Below are 16,971 nucleotides of genomic sequence, written 5' to 3'. Positions count from 1 at the left end.
AATAATTACTTAAATTAGTTCTCGAAATTTTTAAGATTGGATATTTTAGCCTTTCAATTTTTAAAACACATACAAAATTCTCCCAAATTTAACTTTGCCAGATAAATTAATTCTTGTCTTTGTTTCTCCATCAATGACAAACAAAAATGCTGACATGGAGGCATGAATAAGCACACATAGACAGTTCAATTGTTTGCATATACAAATAGGATAAATTAGTCCCTAAACTTAAGGTTTCAAAACTATGTCGTTTTTAATCTATCTCAAATTATTAGGCTTTTTTTTTTCATTCTCAAAAAGATAATAACACCCTTCGTTCATTGATTCTGCATTTCTAATAATCAAATATTTTCTTCTGAAACCAATCTCACTGTCATAAATTCAAACTTCTCTTCCATCAAACTCAAGCTCTTTCAAACCACAAGGACATTTGAATGAAAGAAACAACTAATGAACCAAAGTACTAATACAACAACCACCACCAATTAACGTGAGAAATAAAAAACCAATTTAAAACAAGCAATCACCACCGATCAACAACTAAAAACGTGTTAGGATTTGGTTGAATTAGTCCCACATTGCTTAGGATAGCAAATGGAGTGGGTGACCTAGGCTATAAATATGAGGCTAAGTTCTCCATTTGTTTTTGCACCAGTCAGAAACACTTTAAGCTTGTATCTGATTTTTCTTTTCCTCTGTACTCTTTGAATAGAGAGTGTTGTGAGGTGTAGTTAGATATTTGCTTTGAGAGAGTGTGGGTGTACTGGGGTGCCGGTGTTAAAGAGAAAGAAGTCTATGTGTTGTAACAATTTTCACATAGTGATATTCTCTGGTTGTCATTTGACAACGGCCGTGGTTTTTTCTCCGGTAATTGGAGTTTTCACGTTAAATTCTTGTATTGTGATTGTGTCCATTTTATTCCTCTGTCAAAGGTGTTTTCTCAAGGGGGAATGGTGTTTTATTCCCAACAAGTGGTATCAAGAGCTTCGGTTCGGTGGGATTTATTCTTAGTATGCTTTGTAGTTGCAGCCTAGTCTGACCTTCCACATCAGAAAAGAATTTTGTCCTGTGGCTTGAGGTTGATCTTTGGTTGCTGTTGTTGTTGCTGGAAGGCAGTGTGACACTGTGAGAGTGCAGTTTGGAAAGGTTCTGGCTAAGGAAAGACTTGATATTTAAGTGTGTCCATTGTGACCCACCTCTCTTTCCTGGGGACCCTTCCTAGTGCACGGTTGAGTTATACTATTCCAGTATACGGTTGCAACAATGTCAGGATATTCAAGTGCTGTGAAGCTTGAAATAGAGAAATTTGATGGAAGAATCAATTTTGGCTTGTGGCAAATACAAGTCAAGGATGTGTTGATACAATCAGGTTTGCACAAGGCGTTGAAGGAGAAGATCTCTGGTTGCTCTCTCTATGAGAGAAGATGATGTTCTCTAGAAGACAAGAAGTATCCTCATGGTATTACCGCACTGCCATGGATAAGGATGAGTTGTGACAATCGGGTCCACAATTGCACACGGACATTGGTTGGCGTTGAGATGCAAGGTGTGTGGCGGAGTTAGGTCGATGGCTGAAGAACTTCCAGGAAAAGCCAATTTGGAAGTTGCACCATGAATTTTCAGCAAGGTTTCGATCTGTACCAAGGTGAAATGCTTGGAGTGGTCTAATTCCAAGTGAGTATACTTTCATGGTGGAGTATGATAGTTCTCTGAACTATGATTGTCGGTATAGACAATGGCAGCAAAGAATTGTCGGTGTTGACAATGGAAGCTGAAGATGTGTGACTATTTCAATCAAGGTGGAGATTGTTAGGATTTGGTTGAATTAGTCCCACATTGCTTAGGATAGCAAATGGAGTGGGTGGCCTAGGCTATAAATATGAGGCTAAGTTCTCCATTTGTTTTTGCACCAGTCAGAAACACTTTAAGCTTGTATCTGATTTTTCTTTTCCTCTGTACTCTTTGAATAGAGAGTGTTGTGAGGTGTAGTTAGATATTTGCTTTGAGAGAGTGTGGGTGTACTGGGGTGCCGGTGTTAGAGAGAAAGAAGTCTATGTGTTGTAACAATTTTCACATAGTGATATTCTCTGGTTGTCATTTGACAATGGCCGTGGTTTTTTCTCCGGTAATTGGAGTTTCCACGTTAAATTCTTGTGTTGTGATTGTGTCCATTTTATTTCTCTGTCAAAGGTGTTTTCTCAAGGGGGAATGGTGTTTTATTCCCAAGAAAACGAAATAAAAATTCAATTGAAAATCTTTCTGAGAAACTTAAGGAAGGAAAGGAACGAGAAGTTAGGCTTACATGAGAAAGAAGGCTTTGATGGTAATGGCTGGAAAAGGAGGAAGATGGGAAGCCACATTCGAAAAATCTTTCTGTTATGTTCTTCCTATTCAGGTGGCTAGATGACGTGAACCCAGCAGCGACATCTAGAACTGGAAGGTATGTCTGGAGGCGAGCGCGATGTGAAGAGGAAGACGATGAGAAGGCGACAGCGATTGCAGGTCAGTAAACTAGAACTGAAATCGCGACTTCAAGTTCAGGGAGAGGAAGAATGGCGGAACAGATAGCTGGATAAGGGAAAGAGCCGCAGAAGTGAGAATGGTGACCGGGAGGAAAATGGAGGAAGAACTATAAAATTTTGAAGTCCTAAGCCTAGGGACTAATTTGTCATATTGCACACGTGGATAACTAAGTGCCATATGTTTGTGTTCATGCCTCCATGTCAGCTTTTTTCATTTGTCATTGACAGAAAAAGACCAGCGATTGATTTGTCTGCTGGAGTTAAACTTGAGGAAGTTGTTTTGCATTTTTAAAAAGTTGGGAGACTAAAGTATTCGATCTTAAAAACTTCGGGGACTAATTTAAATAATTACTCTATTATTTATCTTATGTACAGCGTAAACGAGATAAGTCATAATTTTATTTAGCTTTATCTCATTTGCAACCAGATATATAGAGTTTGAAAAAAATATCTTGTTTACACTGTAAAGGAAATATGTGAATTATTATTAAAAAAATTTACGATTTAAATAATATCAATTTATTTTTTATTTTTAAATTAATTCAAACTTTTAGCATGTAGTTACTAATATCTTAACACAGTTACTAATATCTTAAAATGATTATATTATGTGTTTCAATACAATTTAATTTTATAAAACATTTTCAATTTGAATTTTGTTTAATCCAATTAGTACTTAAAAATATAAAAATTTGTGGAAGAGATTAAAACGATGGATATATTTGAGCAATTAGTACTAAAAAAATAAGTAGTTTCTACATACTCTCATTCTTTTAAAACAAGATTATTACTCTCCACTCTTTTTCTATTTTATTTACCCCATCAACCTCGCGCTTCATTCAATTTAATAACTTCCTACCCCTTATTTTTTTTCACTCACTAAATCTTTTAATTTTTAAGAGTGGCTACAATTATCACACTCCTTTCTTATCATGGAACCTGAACATTTTTTTCTTCCTTTTTTTTTTAATTTAAATCAATTTAATTTACTTTATAATTTAATTTAAAAATTTTTATGTACTCTTTTTAAATACTAATTCAAATGTGTTGGTTTATAAGAAAATAATGTGCTAGTTTCAAATCACTGGTTTTAAAATAGTGAAGAGATACAATTCACTTACAAAAAATCACTCGCGATCAAATTAGACCAGATTCAAAATAGTAACAAAATATATCGATTTTTACTTTTTAAATTGATTCAAATTAAATTATTAATACTTTTTTATAATTTTGAAAAATTATATTTTTATACCTATAAAATATAATTTTTATACCTATAAATACATATATCTCGTTTACAATATAAACGGTAAAAGAGATATATTGAGTACATTAACTCCCACATATTACGGGTGCACCCTTTTTATTTGTCTAAAATTTGTACTCGTTTACAGTGTAAATGAGATATAATGTATAAACGAGATATATTCATAATTAATTTGTTTACACTATAAATGAAATAAATAATAGAATACAAAAATATAAATTGTGTCCAAATTACCTATATCGATAAATAAAATATTTAAAATATTTATTTTAAAAAAATCTCATTTTTGATTTATGTCTTAGGTTTTTAGGATTTCTTCTTCTCCTTCTTTCTATACAAAGAAAAAGCTAATATACTATATGAGAAAAACATGAAAAAGCTATAAGAGAAAGAGAGATTAGAAAGAAAATCTAACATTTACTTCTTTAGTTTTTATCTTGGTGATTAGGTAATTCTGGTACGGAGTTGGTTTAACGTGATAGGAATCTTTTGTTTAAAACTTCATGGAGCTTTCTTCAGTGATGAAAGTATAATTTAGCCCTTCAGAAGGACCAAATAACAAATTGAATTTACTTTAAAAGGAGGGACCGATTCACAAATAGCCTTTTGTGGTAAGAAAGTTTATACACAATGGGTACAACCCGAGGGAATTTATGGAACACTTTCAACATTATCTTGAGTTTATAACTAATGCTTTTTCTCAGTATTTCACAAAATGAGAAATACAAGAACAAAAAAAAGTTGTTTAATCTACCTACTCCATTACAGTTGTTCATATAGATTAGTCACAACTTTACTTTTTCTTTTAATTTAAATTATTGTTAATAGAAAATTTTAATTATCATACACACTTCATTGTTCTTAGGACTATCTGGACTAGATAATGGGTTTCATGCTGTCTGCTCAAGCCTTTTTTCTACGATAAAAGGAAGCCCGTGAAAATCAAATAAAAAAAACCAACAACCAACTATTTCGGCCCAAGTCCACAACGCAAAGTGGAATAGACTACACAAGAGAGAGAATCTATATACACTTGCCCCCCTTTTTGACTATCTGTCTTTATCCACAATCTTCATCACCTAAAGAGTCTACTTCAATGCTTTGCCTCCCACCAAAAAGTCTTTTAGACTCTCCTTGATGCCATTTTGTAACTGCACCACCTACGATTGATCAGGTAATCCATGCTGCTTTACTCACTTAATATCTCATAATCGTTGTGCTCTTCTCGTCTCCATGTCCATTTCATAGAGAATTGAAAAAACAAAACCCCATATGACATATAATGGCTCATTCTTAGTTTTTTTTAATCAACAATAGTCATTTTTAGTTGTATGTTTGTTTGTATTCTTTCTTTTTTTACACTTTCAGTAAACCTTAATTGCAGTGTTTTAGAAATGAAATGGGATCTCTCCCTCATTTTTTTTATGCTTTTAGTAAATCCAAATTGCACTATTTGAAAAAATAAAACGGGAGTTTTCCTTCCTTATTTTTCTTACGCTTTCAGTAGATCTTGAATTCCATTCTCATGCTGATTTGTATTACGTGCACATGTCTTCCTCTAGCGGTAAGCAACCAGCAACAAGTGTTCAAAGTCACCACCAATAAGATCATCTGTGTTTTTTAAAGCCAGTAATCAAGTTAAGCTCCTTCAAACTGGCAAGCCATAACCCCAAACCGTAATTCCCCTCCAAAACTGCTTTGGTATGACCTGCTAAGCTACTTCACAACAAAATTAGTTTTTCCTACAATGCTCAATGTCTTAACCATAGTTGTATGTTGTTGAACAGTCCCTTTTGATCACTCTAGATGCGCTACCGAACTGGAACCCCTAGATTAACCTAGTAGTCCCTGATGGAAGGAGTATCCATATTTAGTACTACTGGATACTACAGGAAGATGGCAACATCGCATTGACGTGAGGTTTGTCATAGTTCTACCGAATGTAACAAATCATTCAAGACTCCATTCTCTTTTTTAATCACAAAGGCAACTCCGATTTCCAAATCTGTATCTTTAATTTTGGTAGTCTCGAAAATACCTACCAGCCCCACCAGTTCGAAGGACAACCCTCTGAAACTAGAGGTAAGTTCAAGGGTAGCAAATGTATCATCAATCCTTCATCTGAGAGGGCTAAAGCTATTGTCGTAAAATTCAACACCAAATGCCTCTTCTTTGTAATGGATCTAACTAGCTCCATATTGTGCTCACACTTGTTGGTAAGTCAAACTAACCACAACTTCTTTTTTTAATACTAATTTTACATTGTATGCCTACACTAATTTATACTCATATATGTGCTTTTTGCTTTACTATCTATCTGTTACTAATTTGTTCTTGTGCTGCAATCAGCCAAACATGCCGCACCTGAGTCATTTCACATGTCAAAAGCACTCAATCCAACTTGCACATGGCCACATTGAGGTTACAACACGCTACACCAGATACAGTTGTAGAAGAGACAGTAGCTTTGGGGTAATTTCTGGAGTGTGGGCAGATTTTGCTCGCTTGTGCAACTTCAAGCTCGGATGTGTTGGAGTGTTCGAGGTTGTCATCCTCAGACCGGTGACAATCCATATGGTCCAAACCTTCTTGGCAGTTGGAAGCTAATGAATATATACATCCTTTTCGTACTTTATAAGACTCTCAATATGTAGGTTACACTATTATTTAACTTCGACATTGCTGCTGATACACTACATTAAGTATTTTAGAAAACTATCTCACTAGTTACAGGCGGTTTGTTTCCTCTTGTTTATGGCCATTACAGCCTAAATTACTAAGAAAATATGATTTATAAAACTTACCAGCCTAGTGTGGTCCATCTTCTGTTCTCTTCTTCTATGATTACACTAGTTATTGTACCAAATAAGTTACGTAATACAAGTCCTACACATTAGATATATGTGATTATACTTTATTAATCTTTTGCACCATTTCTTTAACAAAATTGCAACTACCTAAGTTATTATTATCTGTCTACATTATTGGTGCGAAATTAGAATACCACAACTGAACCGACAAGTGCACCGAGTCGTACTAAGTAATACCTCAGGTGAGTGAGGTTCGATCCCACGAGGATTGATGGATCAAGAAACAATGATTGAGTGATTTACTTAGTCAAACAAGCAGAAAATGATATTTTGAGAGTTTAATTGCATTAAATAGTAAATTCAGAGAATTGGAAGGCAAACAGTAAACTTGGTGTGAAAACTATGAGAGAAAACAGTTAAGGTTTCAGAGTTATTTATTTTTTGGAATTCTATTTCTTACCAACTATTTTAATCATACAAGATTTAATTCATGGCAAACTATATTTGACTAAATCCTATTTCTTAGTAATTTATTCTCCTCTAACCTAGTTAATCGCCAATTCCTTGGTCACTTAATTTTGATTAGAGGTTTAAGTCCAGTTCTAGTTTATTAACCACAAAAATCCTAATTACGCAAATATAAGAGGATTATATGTCACGTATCCCGTTAAGTCCAGATAATTAGTGTTTAGGAGGAATTGTTTTTGAGCTGTTGTTCAAGTAAATTACTTTTCCAAGATTTAACAAGAACTCAAATAGAACAAAGGTTATTCTTTCGATATACCCAAATCCCTAAGATGAAGAAGGAAAACAAATCCTTGAAATTGGAACAAATACATTAATCAAAATAGAATGGCAATAGTATTAATCCATAGAATAAACAGAGCTCCTAAACTTAATAGGGGAGGTTTAGTTGCTCATGGAGAAAGTAAACCCTAGTAGAGAAAAAGTGTCCGATTCTGAAAAGTGCGGAAGAAGAAAAGAATAAATCCTAGGCTAAGATCTCTTCTCCTTTTTTATCTAATCCTAATTAATGTAAAATATATTTTCTAAAACAAAATAATATATATTCTTATTGTAAACAAAATAAAGTTTTAATCAAAATCCTTAGAAGATCACGTTGCTGGACTCTTTGAGATGTGGGGACCACCAAAGAATCTGAAGCTGGCACCAAACTTGGGCCGGGCCAAGTTTGGTGCCACCCTACCTGCGAGAGTTACATGTCAATGATTGATCCTAGCACCAAACTTGGAATTCCCAAGTTTGGTGCCACCATGCCAGCATGAATGGAAGCCTTCCTTGATGATTATGGCACCAAACTTGGAGGTTGTCAAGTTTGGCGCCACCTTCTTGTGTTGTCCAGGTTCTGTTTCTTCCTTCTAAACTCTGTCAAATTCGTTTGAATGCTACCTGAAATAAACCAAATTGCACACAACTCAAAATAGCATTCATAGTGGCTTAAAATTCTTAAATCTTGATTAAACTTAACAAATTCAAATGCAAATTCAGTAGAAAAAGATAAGAAAGATGCTCACGCATCACAACACCAAACTTGAATTATTGCTTGTCCTCAAGCAACCGAAAATAATATAAGCTTAAGATGTGAATTTGCATGAGTTGAGTGTTCAATTAAGCTCCTATTTGTCTCAAAGTGGGGTTAATAATACTGAAACACCGAATAGTTTCGGCGTATCACTATCCTTTGAATCTTAGGAGTGTTAATGTCATTCGGAATTAGAATCCGGATAACATTATAAATTATCTTGCCTTTTTACTTCGGATTAATCCTTGAACACAGCATTTTTCTTTTCTTTTCTCTGGTGCTTTGCACCTTAAGCCTAGCTGTGACTTTAAATGCTTTGTCTCAAGCTTTACTTGACACAAAAATACCACAAGCACTTAACTGGGGAAATCTTTGAGTTCTAATTTCTCTTTTAGTTGCTCCCAGACAGTAGTGCTCAAAGCCTTTGGCATACTCTGTATTTGCACTTGGTCTCGACTCTTAGTGCTCTGTCTCAAGGATTACTTGACACATTCACACCACAAGCATATGGCAAGGAAAATAACTCTTTGAGCTTTAAATCATACTTGACCTTCCTAGTTGATGCTCAGAGCCTTGGACCTTGCCTTTTATTTTCTTTTTCTTTTTGCTGTTTCTTTTGCTTCAAGGATCAATTTCTTGTTTAATTAAAAGAATTCATAATAGTTATCTAAATTTCTGTTCCTCATGCATCAACATCCTTTGATCCAAATTCAAATATGCATTGTTCATATCATGCATTCAAAGTCATAGATAATACCACTACATTTAAGTAAATAAGACTACTCTTAAATATAAACTTAATTCCTCATGTAATACATCACTTCTTTTCTTTTTCTTTTTAGATTCAAGCTCCGTGAGCGATACATGAGACATCTTCTCAAATTAAAAATAAACAACTGAATTAAACTAAAATCTTGAGATTGAAAATACTAAAGATCATGCAACAAAATAAGCACAGCAACAGAAAACAGGAATTTAATATAACAGTAACGGAAGGAAATAGGAAGTGAAAAAGGAACTAAACTACCTCAGTCCTCCAGGTGAGGTTCTCTCTCTTTAGGTTGCGGTCCATATAGTCCTCTCAAGTGTCCAAAGTCATGCCTTAGCTGAAAAAGCTCATGGCGCTGAATATCTTGCTCCGCCGCCAACTGATGGAGAAGAGTGCTCTAACTGTCCTGTACTGCCCTCATCTGATCGAGGGAGGAAGTAAGCTGCTCCTAGGGGTGGCAGCAGGCCTAAACCCGCCGGCTTGGCCCGCGTAACCCGCCAAAAAAGGTGGGCTGGGCTAAAAAATTGGGACCGCCAAATAGCAAAAGCCCGCCTAACCCGCACTGCGGGTTTTGGCGGGACGGGGCGGGCTTCCCCCCGGGCTTAGTATTTTTTTTGGCAAGGGGTATTTTTACAATTTTTTTTGCCAAAATCCAACTTCCCCCAACCCAACTTACAAGAGAATGAAGATGAAAATTAAGTGTTTTAGATTATGTTTATTTTGTTTTAGAGACAATATTATAATTATGTTTTGGATTATGTTTATTTTGCTTTGGAAACAATATTTATAATTATGTTTTGGATGAAAACTTGGTTTATAATTATGTTTATTAGATATTTATAATTACAAAGACTTTAATATTTGTGAATATAAAAATTATAATTTGTTTATACTTTTAGAAATTATAATAGTTAAAAGTAAAAATGGAAGAGATTTTTTTATTCCTTTATATATATTATTTAATAGTTAAAGTAAAAAAAAAAAGAGGATATTTGGCGGGCTGGGATTCTGGGACCGCCTCACTAGGCGGGGTGGGCTTCTGGCGGGGTGGGGTGGGGCGGGGCGGACTTCCCCGCTTGCCACCCCTAGCTGCTCCCAGCGGCTATACTGTGTCATCCTCATCTGCTCAAGAGAGGATGTGAGCTGCTGCCAGTACTCCTGAGGCGGAAAATAGTATCCTTGAGGTGATGGAGGCTGGTCTTACTGAGGCTCTTCTTCGGCTTGCTCTCCTATGTGAATCCTTTGGTATTCCCTAACATATTCCATAGTCTTTTTGGTGATAGGCCTTTCAACTAGAACAGGAAAATCATTTTCCACATTCACCCTAGCGGTTTCACAGAGGCGGTAGATGAGATGTGGGAAGCCCAGCCTAGCATGTGAAGAGGAGTTAGAGGCAATGCTATAAATTTACTGTGCAATGATGCCATCTACCTCCACCTCTTCTCTCATCATAATGCAGTGAATCATAATAGCTCGGTCTATAGTACATTCGGACCGGTTGCTAGTAGGCACGATAGGCCTCCGGATGAAGGTCACTGCTCTTAAGTTGGTACGGTCTCCCTTTCGAACCTATTCTCTACTGGGCCCCCGGAATGCATATCTCAGCGAACACTTGGTCTAATTGCTGATCTCGATTCACCCTTTTGCTGTAGCACTCTGCCATATGATCAGGGGATGGCAAATGGAGTGTTTGTCGGATGCTCCTTGGACTTAATTCAAGGATTCTTTCTCTCACAAAGCTTTGGTGGTTCTTCTTATTGACCTTGACAACATCCTTATAAGTGATCCAAAGATTGCCATAAAATTCTTGAACCATCAATTCTCCGACCTCAATGTGTGGATAGCACAAAAATTGCCACCTCGTCTCTGAATCTGAAACTATAATTCTGGATACTCGTCCGGTTGAAGTACAATTTTCACTTCTGGAATCACAGTCCTCTTGGATATGACCTCATAAAAATGCTACTGATGTAATTTAGAGTGGAATCTCCTTGAATCATAAGAACCGGTGGCCGGTTTCTTTCCTTTCTTCTTTCTTGAGGCCTTAGCGGCCTTCGGTGTCATAGAATTAAACAGAAAACAAGCAAAGCGACAACAGCAAACTTGAACCTTTGCTCATCGTCGAGCAAAATAAAATGGAGTTAGGAGGAAGAAAGAGGGGAGAATGATGAGAGGGATGGTGGAAGGGTCTATGGGAGGAAGAGGAAAAGAAAATAATAATAAAAAGGGGAAGGAGAAGATATATAAGAAATAAATAAAAAATGTGTATGAAATAAGATATATAAGAAATAAAGAAAATAAGGAGAAGGGAGGGGGTGGGTACTTCAAACTACAGGGAGAGAAGGAGGGGATGGGGTTTCTTTTCTTGCACTACTAGGGTGGGAAAGGGGGTTTGAAAAAGTGTGGGTAGTGTGGGTATGGTTAAGGGGGAGGGGCTTTATATAGAGATTGGGGGTATAGTGTAGGGATGGGATTGGTGGGGGGAGTTCGGTCAAAGAGTGGGGGTGTTGGAAAGGGGTTTGTGATGGGAGTGGATGGAGTTTAGGGAAGGAAAAAGAGAAGGTTGGATGGGATTGTGGAGGAGATTTGGGGAATATGCAACTATCGGGGGGTTGGGGAACGAATCATTGAGATTCGTTTGCAAAATCCCAAAGATTTTGACGAAGGGGTAAAAATAATGGAGTTATTGCCAAACTTGGGGAAGTTGGCATTTGGCGCTGCATGCCCAGTGCCCATTTCACTTGAAGACAACCCTCCTGGCACCAAACACCAGTGATGCGGCGTTTGGCGCTGAAACGCCATTTTTTTCTCCTTACGTTGGTAGGTGGCGCTAAACGCCAGGGGGGCCAAGTTTGGCACCACCCTGGCATAGAATTTGGCCTTTTTTCCTTTATTGGTGGTGCCAAACTCCAGCAATTTAAGTTTGGTGCCACCCTTCCAACGAAACTTCTCAAATGTTGCGTAGCACCTGGCGCCAAACTTGGAAATTTCAAGTTTGGAACCACCCCTCCAAGGAAAATAGCTCCAATTTGCTTCATATGTGGCGCCAAACTTGGACTGGTCAAGTTTGGCGCCACCCAACTCTAACCAAACTCCTCCAGGGTGGCCAAAATTCCTTCTGATTGTACCTGTTCTTGTTCTAATCACTCTGCATGATCAAAATATACATAAAACAAAGGAAAACTACAGAGTTATCATCAAAAGATAAATATAAAGGAGAAAAGTAAACTGAGCATGAAATCAAAGAATATTATAGTTGGATTGCCTCCTAACAAGCGCTTCTTTACCCTCACTAGCTTGACGGTTAGTTCTGCTAAGTCAGCAGATGAGTGGACCTTTGGCGATCAATCTTGCCTCCAAGATAATGTTTCAACCTTTGGCCATTAACTGTGAATCTTCTATCAAAATTTGCTTCCTGAAGTTCCACATGACCATATGGTGACACTCTGGTTACCATGAAAGGTCCTGACCACTGGGACTTCAGCTTCCCGGGAAAGAGCTTGAGCCTTGGATTGAACAATAACACTTACTGGCCTGGCTCAAAAGCTCTTGTGGCTATCTTCTTCATGCCACATCTTAGTCTTTTCCTTGTAGAGCTTGGCATTCTCATAAGTAAAGTTTTAAAACTCATCAAGCTCATTCAGTTGGAGCAATCTCTTTTCTCCTGGAGCCTTGCTATCAAAGTTCGAGAACTTTGTTGCCCAATATGCTCTGTGTTCCAACTCCACTGGCAAGTGAGAGACCTTACCATAGACTAAGGGATGGCAATTTCCTCCAACAGGGCGAGTATCCGTGGGAATTTACCTGCCGAGGGACAGAATTGGGGGATATTTTTCCCTCGCAGGAGGCGGGTACGGGTCCCAGTTTAATTAACAGGGAGGGGTGGGGGGAGAGGTACCCACCCCTTGGATATCCGTTTATATGAAATTACGTAAATGTCCTCCTATATATATATATATATATATATATATATATATATGAAAACCTAATTTTTGACTACTCCAGTGCCTCCCTCGTCATTTCCTCACCTCGCTCACCCAGTCACTTTCCCTGCATCACCCAGACACTTTCCTTCCCCCTCATCCTCTCAAACAACTTGGTGCGTCACTGGCGATGCTCTAGCCGCGTCGCTGCCCCACCCACACCTCTGTCTTCACCCGCGCATCTGTCTTCACTCGCGCCTCCTTTTTTCCCTTTCATATCATTTGGTGTGTCACCGAAGAGGCTCCAGCCGCGTCGCTGCACCCACCCATGCCTCTGTTTCCACCTGTGACCCTCTCTCTCTTCCTATCAAATCACCTGGTGCGTCGCTGGCGAGGCTCCAGCCGTGTCTTCACTGATGAGCGGATATTTTATACGCTTTATGGCATCATTTTCATATAGTTTTTGTTATGTTTTATTTAAGTTTTATCAAGTTTTCATAAGTTTTAGTACAAAATTCACATTTTTGGATTCTACTTTGAGTTTGTGTGTTTTTATGTAATTTCAAGTATTTTCTGGCTGAAATTGAGGAGCTGAAGCAAAAGTCTGATTCAGAGGCAGAGAAAGCACTGCAGATGCTGTCAGGATCTGAACTTCGTGCATTCAAGCAAGCATTTCTAGAGCTATAGATATCCAAATGGAACGTTCTCAATGGTTATGGAAAGCTAACATCCAGGACTTTTCAGCAATATATAATAGTCTATACTTGTCTTTGGAGATGAAGGCCCAAAATAGTCGTTCAACGCCAGCTATCTACCCCAGTCCTGGCGTCCAACGCCCACAGAGAGGTGACCAGCGTTCAACGCCCCTAGGGAGTCCTAGCACGTGGAGACATCCTTAGCTCAGCCCAAAGACTCACCAAGTGGGCCCCAGAAGTGGATTTTTGCACTACAAGCCTAAGCCTATCATATTTCTGTAATCCTTAGTTATTAGGTTAGTATTTATAGGAGAAGATCACCCTTTGTTAGACACTTGATCACTCTCTAGCATATCATATTTTCAAACACCATTATGTACAGTATGAGCCCCTAAATCTCCTAGGTTAAGGTTAGGAGCTCTGTTGAGTTTTATGATTAATAAAAGTACTACTGTTCTATTTCAATTCGTGTTTGATTCTCTCCTAAGATGTATCTTTGTTCTTCAACCTTATGAATGAGTTGAACCGTCAAAAGTTATCTCTATTCTACATGGGTTCAGCGAGCGTCTTTCATCGGATATCAATGAACCACTAGCTTGAGGATACCTCTCTTAGACGGCTAATCCACGACTTCGTTGGGGACTTCTCGAGACATCAGTTTAATCGAGGTACGAGGAGATTAGGGTCTTTGTGGTAAAGGCTAGAATCAAGGCACAACATTCTCTGATCCAGAAGATTCGACCTTGTCTGTGGCGTTTTAAGTAGGATCACCAAGGGAATGAACTGCAGGAGCTTCACCCTCATTCAGACTGGATGCGCATTAAACCTGGTGTTCAGCCTAGAGAAAGATTGGCGGCCGCTCAAACCGGCGTTGATCACATACAGCGTACTATAGAAGAAATCATTTATAGTTGGAGTAGACAGTAAGAAAGGATTGATCCAAAAGAACAAAGCATCTCCGAGGCCTCAACCATCTTCTTATCATTAGATTCACAACCACTAAGTAACGTTATCTTTATTTTACTTTTATGCATTTAAACAACTAAACAACTTTTCTATCCGTCTGACTAAGATTTACAAGATAACCACTGTTTGATCCAAGCCGATAATCCTCGTGGGATCGACCCTGACTCACCTCAGGTATTACTTGGACGACCCAGTGCACTTGCTAGTTCAGTTGTACGGAGTGTGAGAATCCGTGCACCAAGTTTTTGGCGACGTTGTCGGGGATTGTTCGAGTTTGAACAAACTAACAGATTATCTTGTTGCTTAGATTAGGTATTATTTTTAATTTTGTTTGAGTCTTTTGTTCTCTTTTTCGAAAAAATAAAAAAATTTCAAAATTATTTTCTTTTCTTTATTAATCTTTATCTTTTGTTTGAGTCTTTTGTTCTTGTTCTTGTTGGAGTTCGAACTTTCTTGAGTCTTTTTCTAAAAATTTTCAAAAATAGTGTCTTTTGTTTGAGTCTAGTATCAAATCTTAAGTTTGGTGTCTATTGTGTGTTCTTTAATTACCTTGAATTTTTCGAGTTTGTTCTTGGTGTTCTTCCTAGTCTTCAAGTTGTTCTTGTTTTTCTTCTTGTTTTGATCTTTAAAATTTTAAGTTTGGTATCTTTAGGTGTTTTTCTTTAAAATTTTTGAATTCTAGTGTCTTTAGATCTAAAAATTTTAAGTTTAGTGTCATTTAATTATTTTTCTCTTTCTTCATTAATTCAAAAAAATAAAAAAATATCTTTTCTATCTTTTTACTTTAATTTTCGAAAATTACAACAAAATTTTCAAATTTTAATTTCAAAATCATTATCTTATCTTATCTTAGTTTTAAATTTCAAATTCAAATCTTTTCAAAAATCATATCTTTTTCAAATTACTATCTTTTCTTTTTATCTTTCTTTAAAATTCAAAGAATCTTATCTTATCTTATTTCAAATTTCAAAAACAAATCTTTTTCAAAAATCATATTTCAAAATCTTATCCTTTTCAAATCTTTTTCAAATCTTTTCAATTTCTATGTTATCTTTTCTAATTTTAAATTTTAATTTCAAATCTTTTCTAATCTTCTATCTTATCTTGTTTTTCAAATCTTTCTTAATTAGTTACTTGTTTTCTCTTTCTTCTTTTTCAAAACTTCCTAACTAATTCTTCTCTCTTCTAATTTTCGAAAATATCTTCTCTATTTCTCTCTCTTCTTTTTTGAAATTCATTGTTTAATTTTTAAATTTTTTAGTTAATTAGCTTTAATTTTTGAATTTAATTAATAAATAAAATAAAAATAAAAATATTTTCTCTTTTTACTTCTAATTTTTGAAATCTTCTTCCTTTTTATTTGAAATCTTCTTCTCTTCTCTCTATCTCCATTGTTCTTTCTTCTTCACATCTCATAGGGAGTCCTCTGTTCTTGAACATAGAGCTCCCAGTCTTCTATCTTTCTTTGCTCTCTTTTCTTGTTTATGAACAGGAACAGAGATAAAGAACATCTCTTTAATTTTGATATTGAACCTGAGAAGACTCTAAGGAGGTGTTTACACAAGCTAAAGTACAACACTCCGGAAAAAACCTCACAGAGATTTTCGAACAAGAAGCTGAAAACATGGTAGCCGAGCCTAATAATGAAGGAGATGCAAGAAAGGTTCTTGGTGCATACACCATACCAACTTCTGATTTCTATGGAGAAGTATTTCCATACCTGCCATTAGAGCAAACAACTTTGAGCTTAAGCCTCAATTAATCTCTCTAATGCAACAGAATTGCAAGTTCCATGGACTTCCACTGGAAGATCCATATCAATTCTTATTTGAATTCTTGCAAATCTGTGACATTGTTAAGACCAATGGAGTGGATCCTGAGGTCTACAGACTTATACTCTTTCCCTTTGTGGTTAGAGACAGAGCTAGGATATGGTTGGACTCTCAACCTAAAGAAAGCCTAGACTCTTAGGAAAAATTGGTCAATGCTTTCTTGGCCAAGTTCTTTCCACCTCAAAAGATGAGCAAAATCAGAGTAGAAGTTCAAACCTTCAGACAAAAAGAAGGTGAATCCCTCTATGAAGCTTAGGAAAGATACAAGCAACTGATCAGGAGATGTCCTTTTGACATGCTCTCAGAATGGTCTATCTTAGGCATCTTCTATGATGGTCTCTCTGAGATGTCCAAAATATCATTGGACAACTCTGTAGGTGAATCACTCCACTTGAAGAAAATACCTACAGAAGCAAGAGAACTCATTAAGATAGTTGTAAACAACCAATTCATGCACACTTCTGAGAGAAATCCTGTGAATAATGGGGTAACTCAGAAGAAAAGAGTTCTTGAAGTAGACACTCTGAATGCCATATTGGCTCAGAACAAGATCTTGACCTAACGGGTCAATATGATCTCTCAGCATTTGACTGAAATGCAAGTTACAATTGGCAGCACTCAAGAAGCTTCCTCTGAAGGAAAAG

General features: G+C 36.8%; 1 long non-coding RNA gene and 1 other non-coding gene across 2 annotated transcripts; one reads left to right on the top strand and one right to left on the bottom strand.

The window, feature by feature from the left end:
* Positions 1–4,856: 4,856 nt before the first annotated feature.
* LOC112723801 (uncharacterized) lies at positions 4,857–6,706 on the top strand. Its single transcript, XR_003163173.3, has 4 exons — positions 4,857–4,963; positions 5,352–5,490; positions 5,577–6,005; positions 6,139–6,706. It is a non-coding gene; the product is annotated as an uncharacterized lncRNA (long non-coding RNA).
* Positions 6,707–16,520: 9,814 nt separating this feature from the next.
* LOC112725471 (small nucleolar RNA R71) lies at positions 16,521–16,629 on the bottom strand. The gene has a single exon (XR_003164577.1). It is a non-coding gene; the product is annotated as a small nucleolar RNA R71 (small nucleolar RNA).
* Between the last annotated feature and the right edge of the window lie 342 nt (positions 16,630–16,971).

The sequence above is a fragment of the Arachis hypogaea genome, chromosome 11 (genome assembly GCF_003086295.3).
Source record: "Arachis hypogaea cultivar Tifrunner chromosome 11, arahy.Tifrunner.gnm2.J5K5, whole genome shotgun sequence".
Lineage (NCBI taxonomy): Eukaryota > Viridiplantae > Streptophyta > Magnoliopsida > Fabales > Fabaceae > Arachis > Arachis hypogaea.
This window is presented reverse-complemented; position numbering and strand designations above follow the sequence as displayed.